Source organism: Panulirus ornatus, chromosome 39 (assembly GCF_036320965.1).
Source record: "Panulirus ornatus isolate Po-2019 chromosome 39, ASM3632096v1, whole genome shotgun sequence".
In the NCBI taxonomy this organism is placed as follows: domain Eukaryota; kingdom Metazoa; phylum Arthropoda; class Malacostraca; order Decapoda; family Palinuridae; genus Panulirus; species Panulirus ornatus.
In genome coordinates this window covers 13,325,072-13,337,571 of record NC_092262.1, presented here as the reverse complement: position 1 = coordinate 13,337,571, position 12,500 = coordinate 13,325,072, and the positions used below count along the sequence as shown (strand labels likewise).

The window sequence follows — 12,500 nt, the reverse complement described above, 5'->3', positions numbered from 1 at the left end:
AACTCAAGTTTGTAATATTAATTTATCGGCTCTATAATGCACATTATTAACTACGTAATGATGGCTCGTCTTGTGATGTGGGAAATTATTATGGGGTATATTATGGGGTATATCGGGGGTAAGTCATCGTACTGATGTAGTATTAAAACTCAAGTTTGTAATATTAATTTATCGGCTCTATAATGCACATTATTAACTACGTAATGATGGCTCGTCTTGTGATGTGGGAAATTATTATGGGGTATATTATGGGGTATATCGGGGGTAAGTCATCGTACTGATGTAGTATTAAAACTCAAGTTTGTAATATTAATTTATCGGCTCTATAATGCACATTATTAACTACGTAATGATGGCTCGTCTTGTGATGTGGGAAATTATTATGGGGTATATTATGGGGTATATCGGGGGTAAGTCATCGTACTGATGTAGTATTAAAACTCAAGTTTGTAATATTAATTTATCGGCTCTATAATGCACATTATTAACTACGTAATGATGGCTCGTCTTGTGATGTGGGAAATTATTAGGTCCAATGTTATATATCAGTATGGAAGTTATTAGGTCCAATGTTATATATCAGTATGGAAGTTATTAGGTCCAATGTTATATATCAGTATGGAAGTTATTAGGTCCAATGTTATATATCAGTATGGAAGTTATTAGGTCCAATGTTATATATCAGTATGGAAGTTATTAGGTCCAATGTTATATATCAGTATGGAAGTTATTAGGTCCAATGTTATATATCAGTATGGAAGTTATTAGGTCCAATGTTATATATCAGTATGGAAGTTATTAGGTCCAATGTTATATATCAGTATGGAAGTTATTAGGTCCAATGTTATATATCAGTATGGAAGTTATTAGGTCCAATGTTATATATCAGTATGGAAGTTATTAGGTCCAATGTTATATATCAGTATGGAAGTTATTAGGTCCAATGTTATATATCAGTATGGAAGTTATTAGGTCCAATGTTATATATCAGTATGGAAGTTATTAGGTCCAATGTTATATATCAGTATGGAAGTTATTAGGTCCAATGTTATATATCAGTATGGAAGTTATTAGGTCCAATGTTATATATCAGTATGGAAGTTATTAGGTCCAATGTTATATATCAGTATGGAAGTTATTAGGTCCAATGTTATATATCAGTATGGAAGTTAGTGTTTGTTTCATGTTTTCCATTGTTGACTTTAGATAAATGTATTTGTACTTACTGTATGTTGTTGTTGTTGTTGTTTGTATCCTGTATTTCCTGGCTGGAGTTCTTGCGTACATTCGTTATATGATGGAGGTTGTTTAGTGTAGGATGATGTACGCAGGTCCTACGTACAACTCCGGCTCTCTGTTCCTACAACATCATACGAAAAAAATGATCGTGCGACCTCTGTCTGGCCAATCATAGTGCCTATGGCATGACGTCACGGTACCGGAGCGCTCGCATTGGTGGATGATCTGGAGTTTGTAGTCAACAAAGCAAGGACGAATTTCTTATATATATATATATATATATATATATATATATATATATATATATATATATATATATATATTGTAAATTGTATAATGCATCATTGTTTGGTTGTGGTATATTGTCGGGTCATGAGAGAGCTGCGGCCGACAATGGCCAGAATGTAGATCATTATATACATCGATGTTTTGATAGTTTACATTGTTGGAAGTAAGTGATATTTAATGTTTCTGGTTTTCTGTTGTTCGCAGGGTTATATACATTGTTGTAATAGATGTGCATAAAGTTTTGTGTTGTTTATATACATTGTTATAATGAATGTATGTAGAGTGCAGTTTTGTTGTGTTCTCATGTTTATATGAATTGTTGTTGTGAGATGTTTACAAAGTGTAGTTTTGTGTTATGCACACACATGTTTATATACATTATTGTAAGTGATGTTTATAGATTGCGTTCGTATGTTGTCCATACGTTTATATACATTTTTGTAAGCGATCTTTATAGATTGTGGTCGTGTGTTGTACACATGTTTATATACAGTTTTGTAAGCGATATGTATTGATTGTGGTCGTGTGTTTACCACATATTTATATACAGTTTTATAAGTAGATGTATATAGGTTCATATGTTACCTTCACACACACACACACACACACACACACACACACACACACACACACACACACAAAGTGTAAGTAGATGTATATAGATTTGGGTCAAGCGTTGCTGTCGTATTCTGGTTTAATCAGATGTTTATAGATTGGGTTGTGTGGGAGGTGAGGGGTGTTGGGGGTCGTGTGGTGGAGGTCATGTGGTGGAGTGGGGGAGGTCATGTGGTGGAGTGGGGGAGGTCATGTGGTGGGGGTGTGGTGTGGAGGGGGTTAACATGGAGGGGAAGGACCAAGTGTGATAACCAGTCACCTCCGTTACCCACCACCACCACCACTACTGCACGAACCGTTCTTACTGTTACCCGGTGCTACAGGTACTGTTACTACTGTTACTATGTCTCCCGGTGTTACTGTTACTATGTCTCCCGGTGTTACTGTTACTATGTCTCCCGGTGTTACTGTTACTATATCTTCCGGTGTTACTGTTACTATGTCTGCCGTTGTTACTGTTGTTACTATGTCTGCCGTTGTTACTGTTACTATGTCTCCCGGTGTTACTGTTGTTACTATGTCTCCCGGTGTTACTGTTGTTACTATGTCTCCCGGTGTTACTGTTACTATGTCTCCCGGTGTTACTGTTGTTACTATGTCTCCCGGTGTTACTGTTGTTACTATGTCTCCCGGTGTTACTGTTACTATGTCTCCCGGTGTTACTGTTACTATGTCTGCCGGTGTTACTGTTACTATGTCTGCCGGTGTTACTGTTACTATATCTCCCGGTGTTACTGTTACTATATCTCCCGGTGTTACTGTTACTATGTCTCCCGGTGTTACTGTTACTATGTCTCCCGGTGTTACTGTTACTATATCTCCCGGTGTTACTGTTACTATGTCTGCCGGTGTTACTGTTACTATGTCTCCCGGTGTTACTGTTACTATGTCTCCCGGTGTTACTGTTGTTACTATGTCTGCCGTTGTTACTGTTGTTACTATGTCTGCCGTTGTTACTGTTGTTACTATGTCTGCCGTTGTTACTATCTCCTGGTGGTGTAGAATCCGTAGTGTGGTTCGATACTGTTGCTTATACTCTCAAGGGACTCCTGTTACCGTTGATTGTGGTGTCGTAGTCACTACCGTTAACGCCACTGTTGCTGCCCGTGCCTACTGTTGTGTGGGTGGCGTGGATGACGTAGGAGCAGTAGTGCCGCTTCCGGCCACCAGGGGGGGGGGGTATGTGGCGTGGGTGGAGCTGTGTCGTTGTGGAGGGGGGAGGGGTTGGCTACACCACGGGTGGGGGGAGGGGTTTATGTTGGCTACACCACGGGTGGGGGGAGGGGTTTATGTTGGCTACACCACGGGTGGGGGGAGGGGTTTATGTTGGCTACACCACGGGTGGAGGGAGGGGTTTATGTTGGCTACACCACGGGTGGAGGGAGGGGTTTATGTTGGCTACACCACGGGTGGGGGGAGGGGTTTATGTTGGCTACACCACGGGTGGGGGGAGGGGTTTATGTTGGCTACACCACGGGTGGAGGGAGGGGTTTATGTTGGCTACACCACGGGTGGAGGGAGGGGTTTATGTTGGCTACACCACGGGTGGAGGGAGGGGTTTATGTTGGCTACACCACGGGTGGAGGGAGGGGTTTATGTTGGCTACACCACGGGTGGAGGGAGGGGTTTATGTTGGCTACACCACGGGTGGAGGGAGGGGTTTATGTTGGCTACACCACGGGTGGGGGGAGGGGTTTATGTTGGCTACACCACGGGTGGGGGGAGGGGTTTATGTTGGCTACACCACGGGTGGAGGGAGGGGTTTATGTTGGCTACACCACGGGTGGAGGGAGGGGTTTATGTTGGCTACACCACGGGTGGAGGGAGGGGTTTATGTTGGCTACACCACGGGTGGAGGGAGGGGTTTATGTTGGCTACACCACGGGTGGAGGGAGGGGTTTATGTTGGCTACACCACGGGTGGAGGAAGGGGTTTATGTTGGCTACACCACGGGTGGGGGGAGGGGTTTATGTTGGCTACACCACGGGTGGAGGAAGGGGTTTATGTTGGCTACACCACGGGTGGAGGAAGGGGTTTATGTTGGCTACACCACGGGTGGGGGGAGGGGTTTATGTTGGCTACACCACGGGTGGAGGGAGGGGTTTATGTTGGCTACACCACGGGTGGAGGGAGGGGTTTATGTTGGCTACACCACGGGTGGAGGAAGGGGTTTATGTTGGCTACACCACGGGTGGAGGGAGGGGTTTATGTTGGCTACACCACGGGTGGAGGGAGGGGTTTATGTTGGCTACACCACGGGTGGAGGAAGGGGTTTATGTTGGCTACACCACGGGTGGAGGGAGGGGTTTATGTTGGCTACACCACGGGTGGAGGGAGGGGTTTATGTTGGCTACACCACGGGTGGGGGGAGGGGTTTATGTTGGCTACACCACGGGTGGAGGGAGGGGTTTATGTTGGCTACACCACGGGTGGAGGGAGGGGTTTATGTTGGCTACACCACGGGTGGGGGGAGGGGTTTATGTTGGCTACACCATGGGTGGGGGGAGGGGTTTATGTTGGCTACACCACGGGTGGGGGGAGGGGTTTATGTTGGCTACACCACGGGTGGAGGGAGGGGTTTATGTTGGCTACACCACGGGTGGAGGGAGGGGTTTATGTTGGCTACACCACGGGTGGAGGGAGGGGTTTATGTTGGCTACACCACGGGTGGAGGGAGGGGTTTATGTTGGCTACACCACGGGTGGAGGGAGGGGTTTATGTTGGCTACACCACGGGTGGAGGGAGGGGTTTATGTTGGCTACACCACGGGTGGAGGGAGGGGTTTATGTTGGCTACACCACGGGTGGAGGGAGGGGTTTATGTTGGCTACACCACGGGTGGAGGGAGGGGTTTATGTTGGCTACACCACGGGTGGAGGGAGGGGTTTATGTTGGCTACACCACGGGTGGAGGGAGGGGTTTATGTTGGCTACACCACGGGTGGAGGGAGGGGTTTATGTTGGCTACACCACGGGTGGAGGGAGGGGTTTATGTTGGCTACACCACGGGTGGAGGGAGGGGTTTATGTTGGCTACACCACGGGTGGGGGGAGGGGTTTATGTTGGCTACACCACGGGTGGAGGGAGGGTATGTGCTACACCACGGGTGGGGGGAGGGGTTTATGTTGGCTACACCACGGGTGGGGGGAGGGGTTTATGTTGGCTACACCACGGGTGGAGGGAGGGGTTTATGTTGGCTACACCATGGGTGGAGGGAGGGGTTTATGTTGGCTACACCACGGGTGGAGGGAGGGGTTTATGTTGGCTACACCACGGGTGGAGGGAGGGTTTTATGTTGGCTACACCACGGGTGGGGGGAGGGGTTTATGTTGGCTACACCACGGGTGGAGGGAGGGGTTTATGATGGGGGTAACCAAGATGGGGGGGGGTAGGGAAGTGTCGGTAAAATCAAGAGTCATCCAGCCGTGTTGACCATCAGTACAGACCCGCCCAGCACGTGGTGGTCTCCACACTCACGTAAGACCACACACAGACCCCCATATTGTAACGGGATGGTCTCTGATAGATAATCACCTTCGGCAGGGACGATAGACGGAAATTTATCTATCCAGACCATCCTGCGGCATTGCGTAAGTTTGAATGATATATATATATATATATATATATATATATATAGGGCAAATGAGAGTTGGGGTGAGAGAGTATCATTAAATTTTAGGGAGAATAAAAAGATGTTCTGGAAGGAGGTAAATAAAGTGCGTAAGACAAGAGAGCAAATGGGAACTTCAGTGAAGGGCGCTAATGGAGAGGTGATAACAAGTAGTGGTGATGTGAGAAGGAGATGGAGTGAGTATTTTGAAGGTTTGTTGAATGTGTTTGATGATACAGTGGCAGAAATAGGGTGTCTGGGTCGAGTTGGTATGCAAAGTGAGAGGGTTAGGGAAAATGATTTGGTAAACAGAGAAGAGGTAGTAAAAGCTTTGCGGAAGATGAAAGCCGGCAAGGCAGCAGGTTTGGATGGTATTGCAGTGGAATATATTAAAAAAGGGGGTGACTGTATTGTTGACTGGTTGGTAAGGTTATTTAATGTATGTATGATTCATGGTGAGGTGCCTGAGGAATGCTTGCATAGTGCCATTGTACAAAGGCAAAGGGGATAAGAGTGAGTGCTCAAATTACAGAGGTATAAGTTTGTTGAGTATTCCTGGTAAATTATATAGGAGGGTATTGATTGAGAGGGTGAAGGCATGTACAGAGCATCAGATTGGGGAAGAGCAGTGCGGTTTCAGAAGTGGTAGAGGATGTGTGGATCAGGTGTTTGCTTTGAAGAATGTATGTGAGAAATACTTAGAAAAGCAAATGGATTTGTATGTAGCATTTATGGATCTGGAGAAGGCATATGATAGAGTTGATAGAGATGCTCTGTGGAAGGTATTAAGAATATATGGTGTGGGAGGCAAGTTGTTAGAAGCAGTGAAAAGTTTTTATCGAGGATGTAAGGCATGTGTACGTGTAGGAAGAGAGGAAAGTGATTGGTTCTCAGTGAATGTAGGTTTGCGGCAGGGGTGTGTGATGTCTCCATGGTTGTTTAATTTGTTTATGGATGGGGTTGTTAGGGAGGTGAATGCAAGAGTTTTGGAAAGGGGCAAGTATGAAGTCTGTTGTGGATGAGAGAGCTTGGGAAGTGAGTCAGTTGTTGTTCGCTGATGATACACCGCTGGTGGCTGATTCATGTGAGAAACTGCAGAAGCTGGTGACTGAGTTTGGTAAAGTGTGTGAAAGAAGAAAGTTAAGAGTAAATGTGAATAAGAGCAAGGTTATTAGGTACAGTAGGGTTGAGGGTCAAGTCAATTGGGAGGTAAGTTTGAATGGAGAAAAACTGGAGGAAGTAAAGTGTTTTAGATATCTGGGAGTGGATCTGGCAGCGGATGGAACCATGGAAGCGGAAGTGAATCATAGGGTGGGGGAGGGGGCGAAAATCCTGGGAGCATTGAAGAATGTGTGGAAGTCGAGAACATTATCTCGGAAAGCAAAAATGGGTATGTTTGAAGGAATAGTGGTTCCAACAATGTTGTATGGTTGCGAGGCTTGGGCTGTGGATAGAGTTGTGCGCAGGAGGGTGGATGTGCTGGAAATGAGATGTTTGAGGACAATGTGTGGTGTGAGGTGGTTTGATCGAGTAAGTAATGTAAGGGTAAGAGAAATGTGTGGAAATAAAAAGAGCGTGGTTGAGAGAGCAGAAGAGGGTGTTTTGAAATGGTTTGGGCACATGGAGAGAATGAGTGAGGAAAGATTGACCTAGAGGATATATGTGTCGGAGGTGGAGGAAACGAGGAGAAGTGGGAGACCTAATTGGAGGTGGAAAGATGGAGTGAAAAAGATTTTGAGTGATCGGGGCCTGAACATGCAGGAGGGTGAAAGGAGGGCAAGGAATAGAGTGAATTGGATCGATGTGGTATACCGGGGTTGACGTGCTGTCAGTGGATTGAATCAGGGCATGTGAAGCGTCTGGGGTAAACCATGGAAAGTTGTGTGGGGCCTGGATGTGGAAAGGGAGCTGTGGTTTCGGGCATTATTGCATGACAGCTGTAGACTGAGTGTGAACGAATGGGGCCTTTGTTATCTTTTCCTAGCGCTACCTCGCACACATGAGGGGGGAGGGGGATGGTATTCCATGTGTGGCGAGGTGGCGATGGGAATGAATAAAGGCAGGCAGTGTGAATTGTGTGCATGGGTATATATGTATGTGTCTGTGTGTGTATATATATGTGTATATTGAGATGTATGGGTGTGTATGTTTGCGTGTGTGGACGTGTGCGTATATACATGTGTATGGGGGTGGCTTGGACCATTTCTTTCTTGTTTCCTTGCGCTACCTCGCAAATGCGGGAGACAGCGACAAAGCAAATAAATAGATAAATATATATATATATATATATATATATATATATATATATATATATATATATATATATATATATATATATATATATATACACACACACACAAACAAGATATGTAAATACATATTGGAGGAGGCTCACAAGAAACAGATGAAGGTCGCATTCCCATCTTCTTGCCTCGTGACGTCACTCACGATCCTGCGCACTCGTGGACCAGTACCCTCCCCCGGCGCAGGCGCCGTTATCCCCCCCCCCCCCCTCCTCCAGAACCGTATATACCTCCACTGAGATTCTTGTATTCAGTGCGTACGAGATGACACACTTCTCTCATACTTCCTCGCTGTTTCCCGCGTTCGTGAGGTAGCGCCAGGAACAGACGAAGAAATGGCCACATTCGTTCACACTCAGTCTCTAGCTGTCATGTAATAATGCACCGAAACCACAGCTCCCTTTCCACATCCAGGCCCCACACAACTTTCCATGGTTTACCCCAGACGCTTCACATCCCCTGGTTCAATCCATTGACAGCACGTCGACCCCGGTATACCATATCGATCCAATTCACACACACACACACACGTCTGTATATATATATATATATATATATATATATATATATATATATATATATATATATATATATATATATAGAGAGAGAGAGAGAGAGAGAGAGAGAGAGAGAGAGTTTTCTACACTGCATTTTAAACGGTGTATTTTTCTATATTTTCTCTGATTTATATTAAAAGAACTGCCCCCTTCCCCCGCCGCCTAAATCCGTCGCTGTGCGTTAGGAGAACGGTACACCCCCTCCCCTCCCCCTCCCCCCTCCCGCCCTCAAGCCTTCCCATGACGTCACAAGATATAGATTTTATTCGCCCCTTTTTCTCCCCAGGATGGCAACGTATCTTTAGCCTCCCCCTCCTGAGTGTGGGTTGGTGTTATCTGGTGAGGTGATGAACAAGAACTTTGGTCAATAACTGGTTCATATGAACGAGAACATGGGTCAATAACTGGTTCATTCCCGTCCACTTATGTGTGCATGATGGGTCTGTTTATATATGGCCTCTCTCTCACCCTCTACCTGACTCCCCTCTAGCGCCCCACTGTACCCTCCCCACACCCAGCCTCCCTAGAATTATTAGTTTTTTCTAAGTAGCGTCAAGACCAGACCACCTCGCTGGTGTCTTGTGTAACTACACACACACAAGGTCATGCAGCTGACCACAAGGTCATGCAGCAAGTCACAAGGTCATGCAGCTGACCACAAGGTCATGCAGCTGACCACAAGGTCATGCAGCTGACCACAAGGTCATGCAGCAAGTCACAAGGTCATGCAGCTGACCACAAGGTCATGCAGCAAGTCACAAGGTCATGCAGCTGGCCACAACGTCATGCAGCAGGTCACAAGGTCATGCAGCAGGTCACAAGGTCATGCAGCAGGTCACAAGGTCATGCAGCAAGTCACAAGGTCATGCAGCAGGTCACAAGGTCATGCAGCAGGTCACAAGGTCATGCAGCAGGTCACAAGGTCATGTAGCAGGTCACAAGGTCAGTCATTGATGGCCAGGGTTTGAAATCGTCCGCATTTACAATTTTGTTTTGTGTCCTGATAGACAAATAGACCCCTCTGGAAGACCCCCCCCCCCCCCCCGGTGAGGACCCACACCATCAGGACCTCCCCCCCCCCTGGTCTGGGGAGGGGTAGGCCCTCCCAGGTATCCTACCACCTTGTACTGCCAGTATTGCAAGGGTCACACCTTACCAGGAGACTGCACGTAGAGCAACCCCCCCGTACCTCACTCTAGTCACTCCTGCTTGAACCATAGCAGGACACAGGATGGCCTCCCGCCCCTTGTGTCTCCCTGAGGCACACGCCACACCAGGCGTGGGGAGAGAGAGAGAGAGAGAGAGAGAGAGAGAGAGAGAGAGAGAGAGAGAGAGAGAGAGAGAGAGAGCCAGCCACCAGCTGGGGACCTCAACGAAGCAGGAGGAAGGTATCTCAATACAGACACACGCCCAGCACCACCACCTAAAAACAAGGACCTCCTCTCTCTCTCTCTCTCTCTCTCTCTCTCTCTCTCTCTCTCTCTCTCTCTCTGACTGGCGTCTCTACTCCCCGGGTTGTGGGGCTACGTGAGGAGGACGTGGGTCGGGCAGCAGCTGGTGTGAGCACCACGACCACTTGTTGCCAGGGCAGGTCGTGCCCCCTCACGACTCGACCACGACGACGCACGACGCACGACCACCGGTATAATGACCTGGCTTTGGATCTGACCCGATAAATGGGGGTGACCCAAGGGTCATGTGGAGAAGGGTCGTACCGTCGTGCTGAATAAGGTCGTACCGTCATGCTTCAGGGTCGTACCGTCATGCTGCAGGGTCGTACCGTCATGCTGCAGGGTCGTACCGTCATGCTGAATAAGGTCGTACCGTCATGCTGCAGGGTCGTACCGTCGTGCTGCAGGGTCGTACCGTCGTACTGCAGAGTATCAATACGTGTGTATCAAGCGTAATTATTATGGCAGACATTTCGTCATCAAGACGAATCCATTTTTGTTACACAAATGCAACAAGAAAGATTCTCAGGTGAGTCGTAATACCAGCTCTTCCCCTGACGCAGGTCGTACCTGCCTGTCAGTATTACCGCTCCACATAGAGAAGTGGAGGAGGAGGTGGAGGAGAGGTACACAGGAAGGAGTCAAGGATACTCCTCACCGCTGGCATCTGGAAGTACACAGACGGTTCCTCCTGGGTTGCCAGATGTGGCAAACCTTCACAACTTTACTTTCATCTAGACCTCATCCCTCCCCCCCGTCCACTGTTATTATTTGTAAACAGATACATAAGAGTTTATTAACTTATTTCACTCTATGTTAATTAAAGTATTGAAGACCGTAGTGGCAAGGTAAGATAAGACTGACTCATACGCCTGGCAATGGGGCTTGATGCTCAGGGCACCCCGGCAGCGTCGGTTGCTGCCAAAAGCAAGATCACACATTATATTTTATCGCTATATATATATTTTTTGTGTGGGTAATGTGCGACGTACGGTGTACAAAAACACATCTCCGGGGTTGCCGCGGTATTGACCGAGTTAAGCGGAGAAACTGCCAAGCCAGGAATTTCCGCTGTCGTGTGTGTACGTCGTCAGTTTGTAAGCTGGGAAATGCCATACTTGGGGTCGTAGTTTGGGTCCTACCAATACTTGTAGTGAAACTACACAACCTTCTGCTATGTACGGAAGTATATATATATATATATATATATACATATATATATATATATATATATATATATATATATATATATATATATTGGCAGGTAGTAATGTGTGGACGACTGAAACTCACAGATTTGTAGAAAATTATCTTCTAATGTCATTTTCTGTGATTCTAGTCATGATATATATATATATATATATATATATATATATATATATATATATATATATATATATATATATATATTGCTAGATGCTTCTTCACCAACATGAAAATATGTAGGGTGTTAATAAGCAAATGTGATTTAAGTCCATTTAATTATTTTTTCCACATGTACTGTTAGGTTCCCTATATATATATATATATATATATATATATATATATATATATATATATATATATATATATATATATATATATTCATACTATTCGCCATTTCCCGCGTTTGCGAGGTAGCGTTAAGAACAGAGGACTGGGCCTTAGAGGGAAAATCCTCACCTGGCCCCCTTCTCTGTTCCTTCTTTTGGAAAATTAAAAAAAAAAACAAGAGGGGAGGATTTCCAGCCCCCCGCTCCCTCCCCTTTTAGTCGCCTTCTACGACACGCAGGGAATACGTGGGAAGTATTCTTTCTCCCCTATCCCCAGGGATATATATATATATATATATATATATATATATATATATATATATATATATATATATATATATATAGCGAGTGTAGTCATAAGATTAACAGCCATGAAACCGTATTTACTCTTAAAATTAAGAGCCTGAAACGTTATTTTATTTAGAAGCCTCAAACTTTGTTTACGTTTAGAATTGGAAGCCTTCAACCTTATTTAATTTAGAATTATAATCCCTAATCATTCATTGTTAACTTTAGAAGCTTACAACATTATTAGACTTAAAACTAGAAACCCAAAACCTTATGTACTTTAGAATTAGAAGGTCAAAATCTTATATATGTTAGAATTAGAAGCCCAAAATCTTATATGCGTTAGAATTAGAAGCTCAATACCTCATGTCCTTTGCAGTTAGAAGCCTTAAACCTGGTTGACTTATAATTAGAAGCTAAAACATCATTCACCTGAAAATTAGGAACTCTGTAAAGTTTATTTACTTGAAAATTACAAGTTCTAAATCTGTTTACTTCCAAATGAGAATCCCTCATAGCCTTATTTTCCTTCCATGATAAGTGCCATATATTATGTTCTTTAACATGAGAAACTTTAAACCTTATTGACTGGACCATTAGAAGCCCTCAACTTTATATT

The 12,500-nt window shown here is 45.1% G+C and overlaps 1 protein-coding gene across 5 annotated transcripts in view; it reads left to right on the top strand.

Annotated features, from left to right (window-relative positions):
• LOC139761184 (uncharacterized) overlaps positions 1–12,500 on the top strand; it is a 150,174-nt gene that overhangs the window by 80,392 nt on the left and 57,282 nt on the right. The gene's annotated exons all lie outside the window — the stretch shown is intronic.